General features: G+C 39.1%; 2 pseudogenes; one reads left to right on the top strand and one right to left on the bottom strand.

The window, feature by feature from the left end:
- Positions 1-2,629: 2,629 nt before the first annotated feature.
- On the bottom strand, positions 2,630-9,623 carry LOC113909277 (annotated as a pseudogene).
- A 2,369-nt stretch (positions 9,624-11,992) lies between these two features.
- Positions 11,993-18,880, top strand: LOC113909278 (annotated as a pseudogene).
- Positions 18,881-19,221: the final 341 nt, after the last annotated feature.

The raw sequence follows: 19,221 nt of genomic DNA, 5'->3' as shown, positions 1-19,221 counted from the left end.
CACCAACTGCCTGCCTCTTCCAAGTCACTGTTTACAGCAAACTATTTGCAGGTACATTTAGTGTTGATGACCTGATCAGACCACCACAATATTACATATCTCTTCAAGTTTTGTATGATCTTTCCTTATTATTTTATATTTAAAATTCTCACTTCTAACTTAGCAACATTAGCTATTTCACTTATGTACTGTGTGCCTCAGTTTCTCAGAAAATGGGGGTTTAAATAAATTCTTTAATTTTAGAGATAATATCTACAATTTTTGCGACCCCAATATTGCCTACATAGAGAGGACCACATAGAAGACACTCAAGCATGATCGCCCATTACCAAAAATGAGACAATGTACATTACCCAGATATGGACTCACTGCCCTTGTCTTTGTTCTACAATTTTATGAAAAGAGAACTGCTTACCACCAGAAGACTGTTGCCTGTCCATTACCTATGCTGAGCACTTTAAAAATGAGGCACAGTCTGGAAAGGAGAGACTGTGGGGAGTGAGTCTATTGTCCTCAAGGATTGTCTGTCTTAAATTCCTCAAGGTGAACATCATTGCCTAGAGGGGACCATAATAAATTGCTTCCCCAGCTGTGATGTTGCTTAAGGACACAGTTTCTGAGTCTACTGGCTTCATTACTCTCTAACCTGGGGTGAAAAGAGACCTCAAAAGGGATTTTAATGGAACTCTCTTTGCCCTCTTCTACACCCTAATGTACATTACAGACTATCCCTCCCAGAAGATAAAAAGAAAGAAATAGGTTTGGTATACACAGCTGAATGTGAGTACCCAAGAATCATATCGGTGTTTATCCCCAAGGTAGTATTTGAATAGCTTCTCTTACCCTTTTATCATTTCATCACTGAGCTCATCTTATAGTGATGGAATATTTTTTGAGAGTGTGTGTGTGTACTCCTTATATAGAGAGAATACACACACATAGAGGGTTTGAAAGAGATTAAGATGCTTGGCCCTCACTTCCTTCCCTCATTCATTTTAATTCTGGCTGATTTATACATATGAGAAAGTGCCTTAGATCATGCACACACACAAAATCCCCATAAAACTCCCTAGAAAAGCCCAAGCGATTGAGTGCCACGTGCTGCAGACAGAACCTGGGATAGAGTATAACTAACCAAGTAAGCAGCTGTCAGAAAAGCTGAAACTGGGGTCTCAGGTTCTCAGTGGGTCATTGTTGGAGCTCAGCCATCCAGGAATACTCTAAGTAGCATACTTTACACCCAGTGTTTCCCCATACTGTGCTTCTCAAGTCCATATCTAACTCAATGATATCTTAAAGCAACTGCAACAATAGGCCAGCTTATCCCTATAGATCTTACTTCCCCAGGAAAGCAGTCTAAGAGGATTTCACTCACCACAGAGGTGCTCTGAGCTATACTGAACGTACACTTCGGTTGTACAGAATGCACTCAAAAGATGTCCACTCTTTAACCCATCCGGGAGTGTGTTATAATGTGTTGGTATTGTCTCTTACTCCAGGAAGCATTGCAACTCTTTTTCTTACTGTTTCCCCACCACTGATGATCTATAATTGACTTCTCAAAAAAGAGACAGAAAAGCAAGAGAAATTTCTTTTTTTTTTTGATTGTTTCAATTTTATTCAAAGTTAACAGATTTTTAGTAGAATAAAGTTTAATTTGAACTTAACAAGATTTCAAACTTTTTGGATTTGTAACTTTAATATGCTACATATTAGCCTAAAACTTTTAACTGCAAAATATCCTGTTTTGTACATTCTTCTCTTCCATAGAGGAATGTATTAAATAATCCTAATGCCCCACATCAGCATCCTGCTTCCTAGGGAACCCTCTAACTGGCCTCCTGGAGTCCATTCTTCACCCTCCCAACTAATCCTCTCACTAATTGCCAAAGTGGTCTGTTCAAATATAGATCTATCCATGTCCCTCCCCTGCCTAAAATTCTTCAGTGGCTCTCCAGTGCCTTCACGATTAAGTTCAAACCCCTCTGTATGAGGAGTCTACCACAACTGGACCTCTGTTCCTCTCCAGCCGTTCCTCTTGCTCTTCCCCTATCAGCACTTACTGTAATGGGCTGGGACATTTGCACAAGCTGCTTTCTTTATCGGACCACTCACCTCTTAGGACTCCTTACCGCCTCTCCTGGCTGTCTGCTAACTCCTTCAAAACTGAGCCTCCTCTGGGAAGCCTGCACCACTTGCTTAAAGCTATGGTTGTTCGCTGGGTTTATCACACAGGTATAATAATTGGTTGACTTGTTTGGCTGTAACTAGAGACTCCCATAGCAGGGACTATGTCTTTTATTTTAATTATTATGTTATGTTAATCATCACACATTACATCATTAGTTTTTGATGTAGTGTTTGTTCCATGATTCCTTGTTTGCATGTAACACCCAGTGCTCCATTCAGTACTTGCCCTCTTTAATACCCATCACCGGGCTAACCCATCCCCCCAGCTCCCTCCCTCTAGAACCCTCAGTTTGTTTCTCAGAGTCCACAGTCTCTCATGGTTCATCTGGGACTATGTCTTTTAAACTCTTTATTCCCAGCAGCGACGGTCATGTAGCAGGTACTCAACAAATTTTCAATATGTAAAAGAATGGAGTGGTTTCTAATGCCAAAGAAAAGCCTATCTACTCAGGAAGTTTACCCAGAGACTTTCCCTTTGCTGAAGACAGAGCAGTTGAAAATTAGTTTTCCTTGCCTCATAATTCTGACTGAAGGAGTGAAGTGAGGAGGGTGGCGGTAGGAGGGGGAAGACCCATCCACAGAAGAGGTCAAATGAGTATTTTGTGAGTTATGTGCATATGTGTATGGAGCTTAATGGACACCAAGGTTTTCCAGACCCGCTCTATAATTCTGTGATTTGGGAAGAGAAATGCTATTGGCAAGAAACGGCTTTCAAGACAGTTCTCGCTTTTATAAAATCCACACATACCAACAGCAAGGCCAGCTAGAAAAGCTGCACAAAGGCAGGACATGTCTAAGTTGATGGGTCTCTCTATATTCACATTAATCAGGTCTGAAGTCATCTGCATAACAAAATTGTTCTTACAAACTCCTCCATCTGCCCGGACTTTTGTCACAGGGATATGGATCTCTTTCTGCATCAACTCATATAACTGTTTGTTTCTGAAAGCTATTGACTCCAATATTGCTCGTACGAGATAGTATTTATCGGTGGAAGCCTTCAAACCCATAAAAGAGGCACATGCACAGGGGTCATTTAATGGACCCTGCAATCCACTAAAAGATGGAACAAAACAGACTCCTTCAGAACCTTCTAAACTTTTGGCCATTTTTTCAGTCTCAGCAGCATCTGTGAAAAAATCTAATTCTTGGGCCCATTTGATGATAGTACCAGTGTCTCCTGCATTGCTTTCAGCTAAGTATACAACTTCTTGGCCAATCTTCCACCCAATTAGTGGATAAAAGCCTCCAATAGTATGCTGAAGGCTATTTCCAGTATTAATATCCAAAAATGTCCCAGTTCCCATGGTTAGTTTCACGTCTCCTATGTGGAAGCAGCACTCTCCAAACATGGCTGACTCAGCAAGAGAAATTTCAATTGGTACACCATTTTTCAAATAGAAGTGCCTTGGCTAAAATTAACAAAAAATATTTGTTCCTTTAACCTAAGAATTAATTTGTTGACCTTTATGGCTTTATTTTCACAGATAGCAAATTCCATGTACCTGGAGACAAGAAGAAAATGGAGCATTGGCATAGAGACAATTCCCAAATCCGACCTTAGTCAAAAATTCCTACCAAAGCCTTTAACAGAAGAAAGCCAAAGTGACTGGGGGGAATGTAATCTCTTCTCCTGTCTGACCATATGGTGGAAAATCTTGGGAGAGTAGAACTTCCAAGAGGCAGGCAGCCCCAAGAATAAGAGATCTGAATCTACAGAAAGAATAAATGACTGCCACATTACCAAGAACAGAAAGAACTTTGTATGTTGTAAAGTTTGAAGTCCTGGGAGCATTCAGCCTACAGGAGAACACCCTCGGCAGAAAAGCACCAGCGGGAAAAATCCCTTGGGACCATGCACTCTAGAGGGCAGGGATGTGTCTGTTTTTATTTTACCCCAGCTACCTAAGGCATTGTGTGACACATGCTAGGTACTCCATGTACACTCCACGTAGTTTTACAGAAGAAAGGTGAGGAAGGAGAGAAAGAGAAATGAGACATATTTATCCAGTTTTACAGTATATTTTGTTGCTTCTTATTGATGGAGCAGCTTGGTGACCTCTATTTTTAATTTCACAAAGCTGCTGGCATTTATTGAGCATTACAGGGTCCTCTTGACTGATCCTTTATCACCATATGCCCCAGTCACCCATTGAGGTCTGAACTGGCAGTTACTCAGTGTGCCCCAAGTATAACTTTGTGACCACAGGAGCTAGTGTTTTCTGTAATTATGCTCCTGGGCTGTGAAATCCGTTCCCTGTTGACATTAAGAGAGGAACGTCTGTTGTAGAAATTAGGTTAAAGTAAAGGAGGTGCATGTATTTGCTGATCTCTTTAATCTTTACTATTGTTTTAATTTGATTTTTTATTCTCTGCATCACCACTTGGTAAAGTGCTAGTAATCATAATGACAACCAGCACTTGTATTTTACCAAGTTCCAGATGTTATTTAATCCTCAAATAAGCTTTATTGGAAGTACCAAAACTCTCCTTATTCTACAGATAAGAAAAAAATAACCCGAAGGACAGAGAGGTTAAGCAATGTAAGCAACAGAGCCCAGGTTCAATCCAAACAGTTTATCTCTAACAGTATGATAAATATATTTAAACTACACATAGATATGTATACTTGCATATGAATGTATAATGCATGTATTTTAAAGTAGATAACACTGTAAGTTTGAACAATGGATATTCTTGGAAATTGTATATTTTAGCAACATCTGAGTAATTACACAGCAACTACCACCTCCATGTTCCAGCCACTATACTATCTGCTTTATACACTGTATCTTAATACACACAAGTGAGATCTTATTTGGCTGAGTAGATCATTTGGTTTGTATGATACCCTCTCCCAAGGCATTTTTTAGTAAATGGCATTATCATACACTAAACCCAGGTTGAATCCAAAGCCACACTCTTAAAAAAAAAAAAAAAACAATGATCATATAATATGTAAAACTTAAGACCAATTCATTAGGACTATGAGTTGAATGTTTACAGTTGGGATATATTTTGGCAAACATATTATAAACTTGGGGTCCACTTCCAGATCCCTTTGTCTCCTTTTCCATCTCTACAGAGTTTATGATCATCTCCACGTATGTGGTGGAAATACTCACACACTACACACATACACACGTACACACATACTTACAGAATCAAGTAAAATGAACCCCAGGACTTATAGTATTGAAACTCCTAAAATGAATGGGTGATGAGAGGCTTTTGAAAAGAGCTTTGGGAGCATCATCTCAACTAATAAGGCCTACTGGATATCGCCATTATCTTTTCTTTTTTCAAAAATGTACCTTAGAAGAAAGGGACTCAGAGTGCCACACACACTGGCCAGGCTTTGTTCAGGACTTCCCAAGGCTTTGCTGATGTTCACTTTGGTTCAATAACAAGAAAAGCCTGCCATTTATAAATATTCTTTTAAATACAGATCCAGGGGTTGTTAGTTCAAGTTCTATGATGATATAGAACTATGTACAAAGCGTAATGGTCAGGGATAACTGAACTTTACATTATCAGGCCTGAAAAAGAGTACACTAGTTTCACTAGCACCTGGGTGTTCTCGGTAAGACCTCTAGAAGGTAAAAGAAGATATGCTGAGATATATAGCACCTGTGTCTGCTCCAGGCTCCTCTCACTGCCAACTTCATATCCTTAAAGTCTGGAATTACTAATAAGTCAACATCCCAGAGGAAGGGTGTGTGTGTGTGTGTGTCTATTTCCCTCAGACTAAAGAAACAAAAAGTTTAAGGGCTCTGAGGAGTGGGAATATTTAGTTAGTTTGAGAAATATGAGGTTTTATGACTGGGGTGGAATGAACAAGTAGGAGGAAGTGGTTGATGAGATTAGACAGGTTAAAACTAAATAAGAAGGCCCCAAAGATATGCCAGCACTGCTTGGCTTGTGGAGACTAAATTTTCTACTTTCTGAGAAAATGGAAATTGGCTCTGTGATGCCCCTTTCTCGTAGAAAGGAATCCCAGGTACCCAGGCCTCACTGTGAACTAGGAGCTATATAAAGGAATACTGGTCTTATTAATGTATATCCTCTCTGCTTCTAGTCAGAAAAACATCAAAAAAGAACACCAGCTGGCTTTTTCCCCTGTGATATCAGAAAGGCCAGGCACCATGTCAGTGAAAATGGGGAAACAGCGTGAAAAGGAATTCTGAGGGAATACCAGGATGAGTCTAAGGTGGTTCTTGCTTTCCAGGAGGTCCCAGATTCAGAAGAGAGACTGGAGGAGACCCAGAGGCCCAATTCCCAGGGAAAGGAAAGATTAGAAAAGAGTCAGAGGAGGGAGCCTGAGAACCTCTCCTTGGTGGGGCAGGTCTTCCAGGTAAAGGTGATATCTGAGCTGTAGCTCTGTTTTTGTTTTTTAATCTGTGTAGCATCTGCTATGACCAGGGCATGGGGACTGGATCGGAGAGGAGTGGTCTAGACTTAAAGCCTATAAAATTTAGAGGGATTGGGTTTGTTTTGTCTTAATTGCTTTATTGAGGTATAATTAAGATAGGAAAAACAGACCAAGTTTAAAGAGTACAACTCGATACATTTGACATGTGTACACTGATAAAACATCACCACAATCAAGATGACAGATATATTTATCACCTACAAAAATCTTATGTGCTCTTTGGTAATCCCCCCCCACTACATTTCCCATCCTCCCATCCCCCATAGCTGGTAAACTGCACATCGGCTTTCTGTCACTATAGATTAGCTGGCATTTTCTAGAAATATTGCTTATAAGATAAACTCCAGTGACTCAACATGCCATGGAAACCTTCATTGGTTCCCATCTCCATCCACAATGTCATTTCCAAAGACTCTCCCAACTGCCCCTAAGTTCCAGCCACATTTTAAACCACTTATGAGTTCCCTGTTCTTTCACAGTTCTTGAGATTTTTTTTACATGCTGAACCCTCTACCAGAAGTCCTCCCTCCCATCATCAATTTTGTGAGGTCTTAATGACTCTTCAAGACCTAGCTCAAATGTATGAAAGCATCAAGCAGCTTGGATGACTCTATGCATTGTGTTACAGATTTATCTGGTGTACATTTATATTAATGACTTATATTCTTCATATTCATTTGCCTATTTCTCGTGCTCAACCATGAGTTCCTTGAAGGCAGATACTATAGCTTATTAATCAGTGTTTCCTGAGCACTTTGCATCTATTTGGTACTTATGTATGTTTGTTGAATAAATGAATGAATCAGTGAGTAAGCCAGAGAATCAATGTGACTTTCTTCCTCTTCCCTTACCTAAATGTACTCCACGTCCCATGAAATCTTTATATAAACAGCAGAAGTTTCAACAGCAAATAAATTGTCTTTCCAAATATCTTTCTACAGGTTTGCTCCTATACAATGATAACTTAACCTTTTCTGCTTCTTCATTTTTCTTTTCCTTCCAGCTCCTACTGGCCTTTAAAATACATATATAAATTAATAGACCAAAGAAATAGTTAATAGGCAAATTAGTAAGAATGAGGTCAAGAAGAGAAAAACTCTTCTTGCTAATGCCAGCTACATCACTGCAAACCTTAAATACCACCACACTTGTAAAATCAGTAAAGCAGACAAAAATGCATTTTCCAAATGCATTTCATCATCCAAGGATAACCACAATTTTCCCCTTCATACAGTTTCTTCTGGCCTATACATGTATGCACATTGATTTATCTTTACAAACTGTGGATCATACTATGCATAAAGTTCTATATCCTGCAATTTTATTTACCATTTTATCGTGACCATTTCCTCCTATCTTTCCAAACATGAACTTTAATGAATACATAATTTTCCTTTGTGGAGTTGATATAATCAACTCTTGATTTTCTAAGCTAATGGAGGCAAATTATATTGGAAATGAGATGGCTATCTAATACCTACTAGGATAACCAGAGTTTGTCAAATTCCTCCTGCAATACAGAGAAGTTAAAGGGAAAGAGAAATGTTGAGTCTAAACAGAGAGTTGTTGAGCTTTTTTCCTTTCACAGGAAAAAAAAAATATTGGTTAGCATTTCTTTGATATTAAATAGTGAAGAAGATTTTAGCAAGTTCCCCAAAGGTCTTAAATTAAGGATTGATTGATTAATATTCTATATAACTTTCCCCATTTCATTTCATCAATATGGCACTTTAGGCCTTTTCTCTCTTGCATCATTATGCACTGACCTTTCCATTGTTAATGCTTCTATTCTATGCCTGAGTAGAGAGAATTTTTTCCCTCTTTTCAGAGATTAGCTGCAAAGAAAATTTATGTGACATTCAAAAGAATTATTTCCAACCTACCCTTTCAAATGCCTTTCTGACATCTAATGATATAATTGAGCTACATTAATTTTAGGGAGCATCTATATTTGCATAATAAAAAATTTGATTTTAATGTACTTCAAAATATGCATTGCTTCAAAATTAATGCAGTATATTTTGCAAAAGATACAAGCCACATTTAATTTTGTTACTCTATTACAGCATACTTTGCATTTCATGGTTTAGTTATAAAATGAGTCAATTTCAATATTGTAAGGTTTATTCACTCTCTCCTGTTACCAATATGCAAATTTTCTCACTAAGAACCATTTGTTGATGTCCAGGGCACCCCCAATACCAGCACTATTTTTGATACAGATTATATACACAATACCATTGTCTAAGCCCAACCTTCTCTGCATCTGTTCTGTGTAACTCTACCTCTTTAGGATGATAAATGGACTCATGTAAAATAGTGCTTTTTGACTATATAACTTAGGACAAAACTAGATTTAACAAATTCCATGTTTCCTTACTAATAGTACTTCTTGGGACCATTAAAGGAGTAGTAGAATAAGAATAAAGAAGAATAAAACAAGATTTACTCTAAATCTCAAAAAGGACACAATATTTCCTCTTCTCCAGCAAATTACCAGGGAACTCTTATCCTTGCATCGAAGGACTGATTATTCTGGAATATACTGATCTAAGTACATCTTCACTATTTCAAGAAATATTCCCACTTTTCCAGTTTTCTCTTTGAGTTTGGGGATTCCAACCAAAGTGGGAAGAATAGCGTGAGTTGTAGGAAAGAGAAATGGACTGAGGACCACTCAGAGGGATGGTTGAGATGTGTACCAGGGAGGAGCTCTTGGACAAGAGTGCACACAATGACCCTGTCTCCACACCTCTGTCCCACAACTCATTCAGCAGGTTTCTGCTCAGGCCTAGTTTCAGACATTTTCCAGTTTAAAGCAGCTTCAGATTGGTTTTTCTCCTCTTTGAAGGGTTTACCTTCAAAATATATCCTGAATCTCATCATTTCCTGCTACCTTGATCACTGTAGTTCTAGGTCAAGCTACCACCATTCCTCGAAGCACAACAACAATGGTCTTGTCATCATCGGTTTCTGGATTCCCACCCTTGCTCCCCAGCATCTCTTCTTGACACAGTAGTTAGAGTTAATCCTTTAAGATGTAAGTCATATTTATGACTCTGTGATGAAACCAAAATAGCTTCGTCTTATAGCCAAAACATCTACCATGGCTTCCAAATACATAGAGGACCCAGCCCTTGCCCTCTCCCACCCCTCTACTAACTGATCTCCACAAACGTGCCTTCCCAGGCTTGCCTCCTTACTTTACTGCAAATACAGCAAGCATGCTCCCATTTTTGTCTTTGTACTTGCAGACCTCCGCCTGTGACACTCTCCCCCCAGGATATCTGCATTGTTTGTTAACTCCCTTCTTTCAGAGAGTAAATGAATGAATGAAGAACTTTAAAAATTTATACAGTTGCTATTTTCCACAAGGGAAGCTGACATATGTGATAGAGTAGACAGCACCAGTTTGCTTGGCCTTAATTCTGTAGGACTGTATACATTTATTTTTTTAAAAAGATGCTAATGTGAATATGAAAAATATTTAGGGAAACACAATTAGAGAGAAAAAAATCCTGAATTTCCTATCCTATATATTCTATATAATCTATTTAGGATTATATGGATCACATAGACTGAGAGACAAATGCAGATGTCCTTCTGTTTTTCTATTTCTAGAATCAGCTGTGGCAGAGCTGGAAATGATTTGGGACCTCTTCTACAATAACTTCCCCATTTTCAAAGTAAAATGAGACAGATGATGAAGTGATTTCCCCCCAATCCCATAGCTTCTTTCATGAGTAGGATATACATTCTCTACCTCTCAAGCCCCAGTGCTTCTATTACCCTAGACATTTTATACTTTGTGCTGTATAATAAGTTATCCAGAGGCACATGCATTGGCCATGGGGCCATAATTATATCTTCAGGGTAGAAATGAAAGAAAAGAAAGCAAGCTAAAATTTGGCTGCATTTCTTGGTTTAGGGCTGAGAAGAAAAAATCTGCTAAACTGGGTATTTTCCCTTCACACAACTTCCAAAATGGCTTCCAGCTTTGCCTCACTGTCTGCAAAAAAAAAAAAAAAAAAAAAAAAAAAAAAAATTAAGCTCAAGTAGAAATGCATATGAAATTGCTGAAGAGGCTTACAGTTGTACCCTTTCCCATATCAATATTCTTTATGAAAGTTAAACAGTTTTAGTAAAAAGTCTATACATCCCTCTGGCAGAGAATACCCAAACCTTGAAGCCACCTTTTATGAATTACTTCTGAACATAAAGCCGAATATTTTCACATGTGATATACTCCTTAAAGCAACAGACAGTTTTAAAGATCAAAAAGAAAAACATTCTGTTTTTGAGTAAATACATGATTGTTTCTGTGTTCCTCTTCCGTATTTCCATCAACTTTTGGGGATTTGATACTGTAGCTTTTAAGAAAACATCCTGACGCATATTTACAAATGTTCCTGATTTTTTAAAGAAGGCAGAGTGTACCCAATCATGCAGCATGTAAACTAACTGTGAGTTCCCTTTCTTCTCTCAGAATGTTTTTACGTGCCACTGTCAAGTACACGGGCCACCTCACACCCTCCCGCTAATGCAGGACAGAACAGTATCAGAAATGTGTACTTGAATAACTATTGTCAGAGGCATTTATAAATAAAAACAAACTTAAGGGCATAATATATTCTTACAAAAGAAATGTTGGTGAATTCTAAAAAGAGCCTAAGAATAATTCCATTTCATTTGTGGGAGAATATTACTGGGCTTCTTTTCCATGGTGTCACTCGTATTCCACACTCTTTTTCCATCTACTCTGCAGGATTACAATAAGAAGGAATAAATTTTAAAGTAATTTCAGAAGAGGGGACATGCTGTATATACACCTCTCTGTACTGATCAACTTGCACATAAGCAGGCTAATTTCTATTTTCAGAGACCTTTATTAATATTGGTTTTTCTATAAAACTTTTATGAGCATGGGAAGTCATTCGGCCTTATCAGCATTTCCATCCACACACCAAGTAAGCTAAAGTAGCTGCTTAGATGGAAAATCAGTTGCAGTTTGAACAAGGTATATGCCCATATCCCTCATTGCCAGGTTGAGCTATTCCCTTCCTTACTATTTCTGTACTCCTTACACCTGCTGGCCATCTTGCAACTTCTTTTGCTCTCTTAAGCAGACCTGTTCTAGTGCTGTTCTTTTCCATCATGTTTGTAAAATCCATTTAGCTCCATGATAACACCATTGCTTTTTAAAATATTTATTTGTAATAAATGAAAATGGAGTAACTGCTTTGCACCCAATAAACACCCAAAATTATTACCAGGGGAGCCAAATAAATCAAGATGATTGTTTGTCTAGTTCTACCTAATTCTACCACGCACAAATGCGCACCCCCCCCCCCAACACACATAAATGTGCACATGTATTATGACCTGGTCAAACCCATGGGAAGTTTCAAAGACAGTAGGGGTGATAACATCCTTCCTAGGACCCAGAAACCTGGAATGAGGTATGTACCACCCACTGGGAGTGATTATGTTTGTGATTAACTACAAATTCTATAGATTTCTGTATTCACAATCTCAGCTGGGAAGCTAGCACTAAAATGGGAGATTGAGACAGAGGCCAAATCCTTTAATTTTCTTTCCCAATAATAATTTTGGCAAAAGATACAGCTTAGTATTAAAATTTAAAGAATAAAAGAAAGAGGATCAGCATCTGGGAAAGAGTCCTAGGAGGCAGAGTGAAACTTTTAGGGGTGTTCCACAAAGAGCACACAAAATAAAAATCCGAGTATAAATGTGGTCTTTGTGGCATCTGTTCCCATTTTCTCTCATTTCTCTTCTTTCCTTCTTCCCCATTTTCTTGGTCTGTTAATGAGTTTTCCACATCTCTTGAATAAGAAAAAATGTGCTCGTGTCTTATTTTTCATTTCCAATTTAACCAGAAAGGTCACGGAGACATTTTAAAATAGTACTTCTTGGCAATATTTTAAGGCTGTTAAAATCTCTTAATTCTCAGAGGTTCCACCGGAATCACCAACCTTTTTACTTGACGACTATCCCCAAGAAGAAATACCAAATACCATTTTCTTTTTTCCCCCCGCTTTGTATGCAAGGTCAAAAAAAGTATCAGAGAGAAGAAATGGGTTCTAAACGGTCTAGGTCAGCTTTTCAGCCAAGACCATACACACTGACACGTGATAACACGTGATAATCCATTTTTGTTATTAGATCAAATTCAGAAAAAGGTCACACAGTTCAAAATAGCCCTTAAAATTAAATCAGAAGGTTGTCCCATTTCAACCCTTTCTGAGAAGAATTATATTGTATCCCAGATGCACGTTGATCAGTCCTATCTGTTAAAGCTGCTTGCTTTTCCCTCCAGAGGCTCCTCTCTTCTGGGGAAATGGCCAAAGAGGCTAGGTGTTGCTCTCTCACCCTTGAAATCCGTTCTTTGGCTTCTGATCTGTGGCAGGGCATACTTAATAGGTAAGGTTAATTGGAGTGAGATTTTTCAACATCTTCCCCAAAGATCTTCAAATCCTCAAACTATAATACAAATAGGTGATTAATTTCTGTTTTCACGAACTCACCATCTGGATGGCTTACAACTTTGGGCTCCACTGTGAGTTCGAAAAAGAAAGTATCCAGGTGTCATCTTTGTTTTTGTTTGGTTTTGCCTGTTTCCTCCATAAAAATTTGTAATTGCCATCACTTCATGCTATCGTCCTCCACTCTATCCCTTTCTAGTGACACAAAGGCTGAAAAGTCTTAACAGCATGATGTAAACAGGACCACAGGTGTACCACTTCCGTCATCACTGGACTGACACTGGAGATGGCCATCATACACCAGTCAGCTGCATCCAGCCACTCAGGGGACAGAGGGAGTGGAGGCAAAGGAAAAGGGGAGGACTGTCTGTTAAGTTCCTGCTGTGTTGGGCATTTTGAATCTTGTTTGGTACCCAGTATAGTATTGGGTAATTTTACAACAATGCTTTAGGTTGGATTCTCCTCATATTAAAAGTGATGGACTTAAAGCTCAGACAGGTCTATGTGATACCTGTAGCGTGAAGCAATTATTTCAGGCTCAGAATGAGGATTTTATGGACTGAATATATGTGTCCCCCATGCCCCAAATTTATTTTTTGAAGACATAACCCCCAGTGTAATGGTACTTTGAGATAGTGAGTAGGGAAAGGGTTAAGGTATAGGCAGGGAGAGATAGGAGGCCCCTGACTAGACTCTGAAACTATTCCTGGCAGGCAGAAATGCTGAGACAGAGCGGAACAAGAGATAAAGGAACAAACCAGACCACTCTGCCTTGGGTATTTTTTTTTTCATGGCAATTACATCATCACCACAGAAAATGACCAGACCTCAAAGAAGAAGTAAACCATGAAGGATGTTATCAATAGTCCTTGCTCAAACCAAGATGGCAAGAGAATTTCAAGGCCACCAGCTTCCTAGTCAGTTCTCAATAAAAGACTGCCAATGAAAGCCCACAGTGGCAACCCATTCGGGACCCCTCTCACTCTAGAGAGCTTTTTATCTTCTTTCTGTTTTTACCTTCACTTAATAAATTATCATCTCACCTCCCTGTGTCCACGAGATTCATTCTTTAACTCTTCAAGACAAGAACACTGTAACAATGGGGGCTTTGGGGGGCAATTAGGGTTAGATGAAACCACTGGGCTGGGGCTCTCATGATGGGATAGTGCCCTTATAGAAGAGACACCAAAAGTTTGTGCTCTCTCCACTCTCTCTCTCTCTCACTCCTCCCACTCCTTACCTCCCCTGTTCCCACAAAGAGATCATATGAGCACATAGTGAGAAGGCACCATATGCAACTCAAAGGGAGAGATCTCATCAGAAGCCAACCATGTTGGTATCTTGATCTCAGACTTCCAGCCTCCAGATTTGTGAGAAAATCATTTTCTGTTATTTAGCCATCCAGCCTACAGTATTTTGTTATGGCAGCCTGAGCAGCCTGAAACAGAAGATTTCCTTGGCATTTTATTTAGAAAGAGTTGGAAATAATCTCTGAGACTGGAATTCTATTCCCAAAAATATGGAAGATGGTAGAGAGTAGCTAGAAAATGTGGAAGAAAAACATTTTTATATATAAAGTGTTTTAAAATGCATTAATCTGATGCCAGAAAGTTAAGAGAAATGCTTAGATACCAGAAATCTGAGAGGGAGAATCCACAGAGGAGTGAAAACACTGAAGCAGGCTTTTACCCTCAGGCATCTGACGATTCTTGATAGCCTAGAGAATTTTAACTGACTAGAAAAAGTGAGGTGTAGACCAGGGTCCATCCAGAAGGAAGATCAGATCAGAGACTCAAAAATAAGCCAAGGCCATGGAAAGGAAATAGCTATAGAAGGTAAACTTAATACACACACATCCACATGCCTATACACGCACAAAAATGGAAACTATGGGGATAAATACATGTCTTTAAATGGGAAAAATGGGAAAAAAAATTGTCTCCCCTGAGATTTCCTAACCACTGTTGTGCAGGTGGAGGCTGGATACCACATGACCTATGTATTCTTCACTTCCTACTCAGCAAAACATACACTAGAAATTGACCTTATAAGGCGTCTGACTCAAGCTTTAGTTAACTTGTTTAGCTACCATGGTTCAGCATATCAGCCCTTGGCAAGCTGACATAAGGGCAAAGAAACACGCTGGGCACCTGAGAGAACAAAAGGAAAGAAAAGGTGGATGGAAGTAAGAATTAATGGTCTCAATCATGTGCCAGATGCTCTGTGCTCACTATTCTATTTGACTCTCACAGCCTGTGAAGTAAGCATTGCTCTTTCCATTTAAGATTAGGTCATGGACATTCAGTGAAGAATGATAACTTGTTAAGGTACACACAGCAAGGGCATGGTGGTGCCACAGTAGTAGCCCAGTTATCTGGTCACCAAAGTCCTTTGTTTATTTACAGTAAAAGCCATGTCCCATGACAACATCTATAACTTACAAACTGAAGTTTGATGAAGGAAGGATGTAGACTTCACATGGATGTCATTAAGATCTAAGTGGGCTTATGTTTGTTTGTTCTACTGCCATACTGTCCTCAGGCAACGCTGGAAAACTCTTTTAAAATTCCAGGTCCTCAGGAGGTTATTTTAGTGGTCCTGGAAATGGTAAAACAAATTGTTGTGAATGGGCTTTTTAAATTGCTTCTTGGCAGGAATGGAATAATCAAGTGCAATGATTTTAATTGATTACAGAAGAATGTTCCTTTGAGCTGATGCAGCAAGTCTTTTTGATCCGTTTTTGGCTTAAAATGTGAATTGATGCAATGACTACCCATGTTAGATTTTACTATTGGAAAAGTCTTCAGTGGGAAAAATTAGAAATGCTTAAAGTCATGTGACTTGTTTCTTAAAGGACACCTTCCAAGCATCCTTTAAGAAACAAAAGTGATTGCTTCTCTGTAGCCTCCCTGCTTAAATCTTACTTTGATTCTTCTTTTTTTTCAATCTCAGAATTTGGGTCTCTGAGTAGAGACATGATGAAGACCATACAGGTATAGGATTTTCAGCTCTGTCACTAACGAGCCGGGTGAGCCAAATTGTCAAACCCTCTGGCCTCCGTGCTTTCCTTTCCGTAATGAAGCAAACAATGAAGGCTACTACTTCATGCCTATAATGTGATCATGGTTAAAGAAGATAATATCTTAATACGTTACCTGAAACAAGACAGGTGGTCAATGAATGCTAGCTGATAGTAGTAGTAGTAAAAGTACTAGTAGAAAAAAATAACTTTCACCATCTCCAGATATTAGAATAACATCTTATATTACTGAAAGTTTCCTAAAGGCTTCAAGTGCAAAATCAAGGGGTGTTGGAAGGGTTGGTTCCTTCTGAGCACTGTGAGGGAAGGATCTGTTGTAGGCCTCCCTCTTTGGCTTGTAGTTATCTGCCTTCATGTTCACATAGTGTTCTCTCTGTGTCTTCACATTGTCTGCCCCTGGGCATGTCTCTGTGCCCAAATTTTTCCTTTTTATAAGGACACTGCCATATGGGAGTAAGGCTAACCCTGGTGACCTTATTTTAGCTTGATTACTTCTGTAAAGACTCTTATCTCCAAATAAGGTCATGTTCAGAAGTCCTGGAGGTTAGGACTTTAACATAGTGATTTGAGGTAGACACAGTTCAACTCATAACTCTACCCTTGGCCCTCCATGTCCTTCTCACATCAAACTATAATCACCCCACCCCAACATCCCTTAAAATCTTAACCTGTTCCAGCGTCAACTCTTAAGTCCAAAGCTCACTTGCTATCATCTAAATTACGTAAGGGTAAGAGTCAAGGTACTCATTCAGAGGCAAAATTCCTCTCCAGCTGTGAACCTGTGAGGCAGTTACCAAGTTATATGGCCAGGGGTCAGAGAATATACTTACAGAGATTCATAGGTGCCAGCATTGGCTCATAAAGAAGTCATGTGGTCTAATTTCTAGCTTCAGTTTGGGGGAATAGCATGAATATCTTATTTTTTGTCCCTCAAGATATTTATTAGAAAAACTGAAATTGGAGAAAAATGAGAGATACAGGAGCCTATATACACACTGAAAAGCCTAATGTATAGATCGAGAAAAATTTTCCTGCTGTGGAATGTGGAATCTTAAAGAGAAGTGACTTTCCAATCAAAGGCTGGGTGACAAAATTTTGTAGGGTTGCAGATGCAAGGTATATTTCTGCCTTGAATAGAGGTAGTGATCATATAATTGTAAAGTACCTGAAACCTCAAAACCTAACTCACAGTCCTTCTTTCTAAACAACACAATTTCTTATAAAAAGCACCAAAACTACCTAATATACAATTTTGCCCACATAATCACCCTGAAAGCATTTGTGTAATCAAAAGCAACCTCTGGGAATGGAAACTGGAATCTGGAAGTGAAACTCAAGAAAGATTTCATCATTGCACAAACAATTTCAAATTAAGCACTAATCAGAGGGGAAAATTAGGTTTATTCACAGGGGCCACTCAAAATAACCCTCTTAATAATGTAGAAATTGGCTGTAGCTAAAGTCCCACAAGTCTAGACACAAATACATTTAAAATACAGCAAAGCCAGTCAATATAAAATGTAGCAAATACAAGAAGTCAATGTAAAATAGATTTCCCAGATATGAGGAACATGGTTCCAGAATTGTAAGCAAATGGCTCAAGAAAAAAAATCTGTGATTTAGCAGAATTTTAGGCTTATAAGAAATGTCTTTATTTTTATTAGTGTCTTGGTCTTAAAATGTCATTTCCTATTTCCCTTTTGCTAATCAAGACAGATACCTACCAAAACCAAAAGGGTCACTAGGCACTGAGGTCATATTTGTCAAGCTAAAAAAAACAAAAACAAAAACAAAAACAAAAAAATAGTAATCTGAAATAAAGGGAAAAGGAGAATAAAAAGAGGGACAGAAGATAGTAGCCAGTCTACGCTGGGTGCCATTTTAAACCCACTTGGAGTGGAATTCAGAGAGACTCTAAGAGTGTACATAGAATTAACTAACTTCCCCCACCCCCCAGCCTTCCTAGTTGCCCCTAAGCCTGTGCCCCATGCATCTGTGGCTGATTCAAGCACAGGTTTTCTGGTGAGAGGCCTGGCTTCCTCAGAGGGGATGACCAGAGGCAGAGTTGGAACTAAGATTGCCGTGAGTAACAGTCCCATTCTTAACATGTGTCCTTTAATTGTTCTCTTCCTTCCTCGTCCCCACTACGTCTTTTGTCTTTTCTTTTTTTCAATGCCTTCACTTTCTCTTATCCCTGGCTCAAGACCCTTGTACCAACATTGTTTCTTCCTGCAGATGGCCAAAGAGTTTGCTGACCTCTGCCTTCCTTTGTGTAATTTTCAAACACACCTGCTCCCACACCTTGCAAACAAGCCCCATCTAAACCTGCAATCACATCGGGGTGCCTTACATCCCTAGCTGGAGAATATCTGGTCTCCAGGCAATCAGGAGCATTCTGTCTTCAAAAAAGATACTAAGTCGGGGGGACGCAGCACTTCCTTTCTGTGCTTGCGCTCGGGGCCGTGGCAGCAGGCATGTCCTCAACGCGGGCGGGTTCGTGGATCTGTCTGTGCCACAGAAACACCAGCAACCACATCATCTGTTCCAAGGACCACGCATCCATCCAGCTGAATATGGCCGAGGTTGACAAGGTGACAGGCAGATTCAATGGCCAGTTTAAAACTTTCACTGTGGGGCCATTCACAGGATGGTGAGTCCAATGACTCCATCCTCTGACTGACCAAGACCTACCATATTGTTTCAAAGAATTTCTGACTGGAGAGGATCACAGATGTGGGATATTTGTCATAAAGAGTGAACCCCCCCCCAAAAAAATAAGATACTAAGTGCTCTCTTGCCCTGAAAGCCCTCTAAAGTCGAGGGGAAGAGTTTATAAGAGATTCGAACCAAATTTTACAAGCTGGACCAACTTTCCCAGTGATGAGTGATTTTACAAAAAGAGAGTAGCCAAAGAGATTTTCAACTCTTGTCATCAACACATGAATGATACAGATAATGTCAGAAATAAACAGTTGGAATAAAGCTGCACTAACCAATTTGATGATCAATAGCCACAAATGACTATTCAAACTTAAATGAGTTTAAATTAATTAAAG

This window comes from Zalophus californianus, chromosome 6 (assembly GCF_009762305.2).
Source record: "Zalophus californianus isolate mZalCal1 chromosome 6, mZalCal1.pri.v2, whole genome shotgun sequence".
NCBI lineage: Eukaryota > Metazoa > Chordata > Mammalia > Carnivora > Otariidae > Zalophus > Zalophus californianus.
Note: the sequence above shows the minus strand (reverse complement) of the source record. Positions and strands in the feature narration are given on the sequence as shown.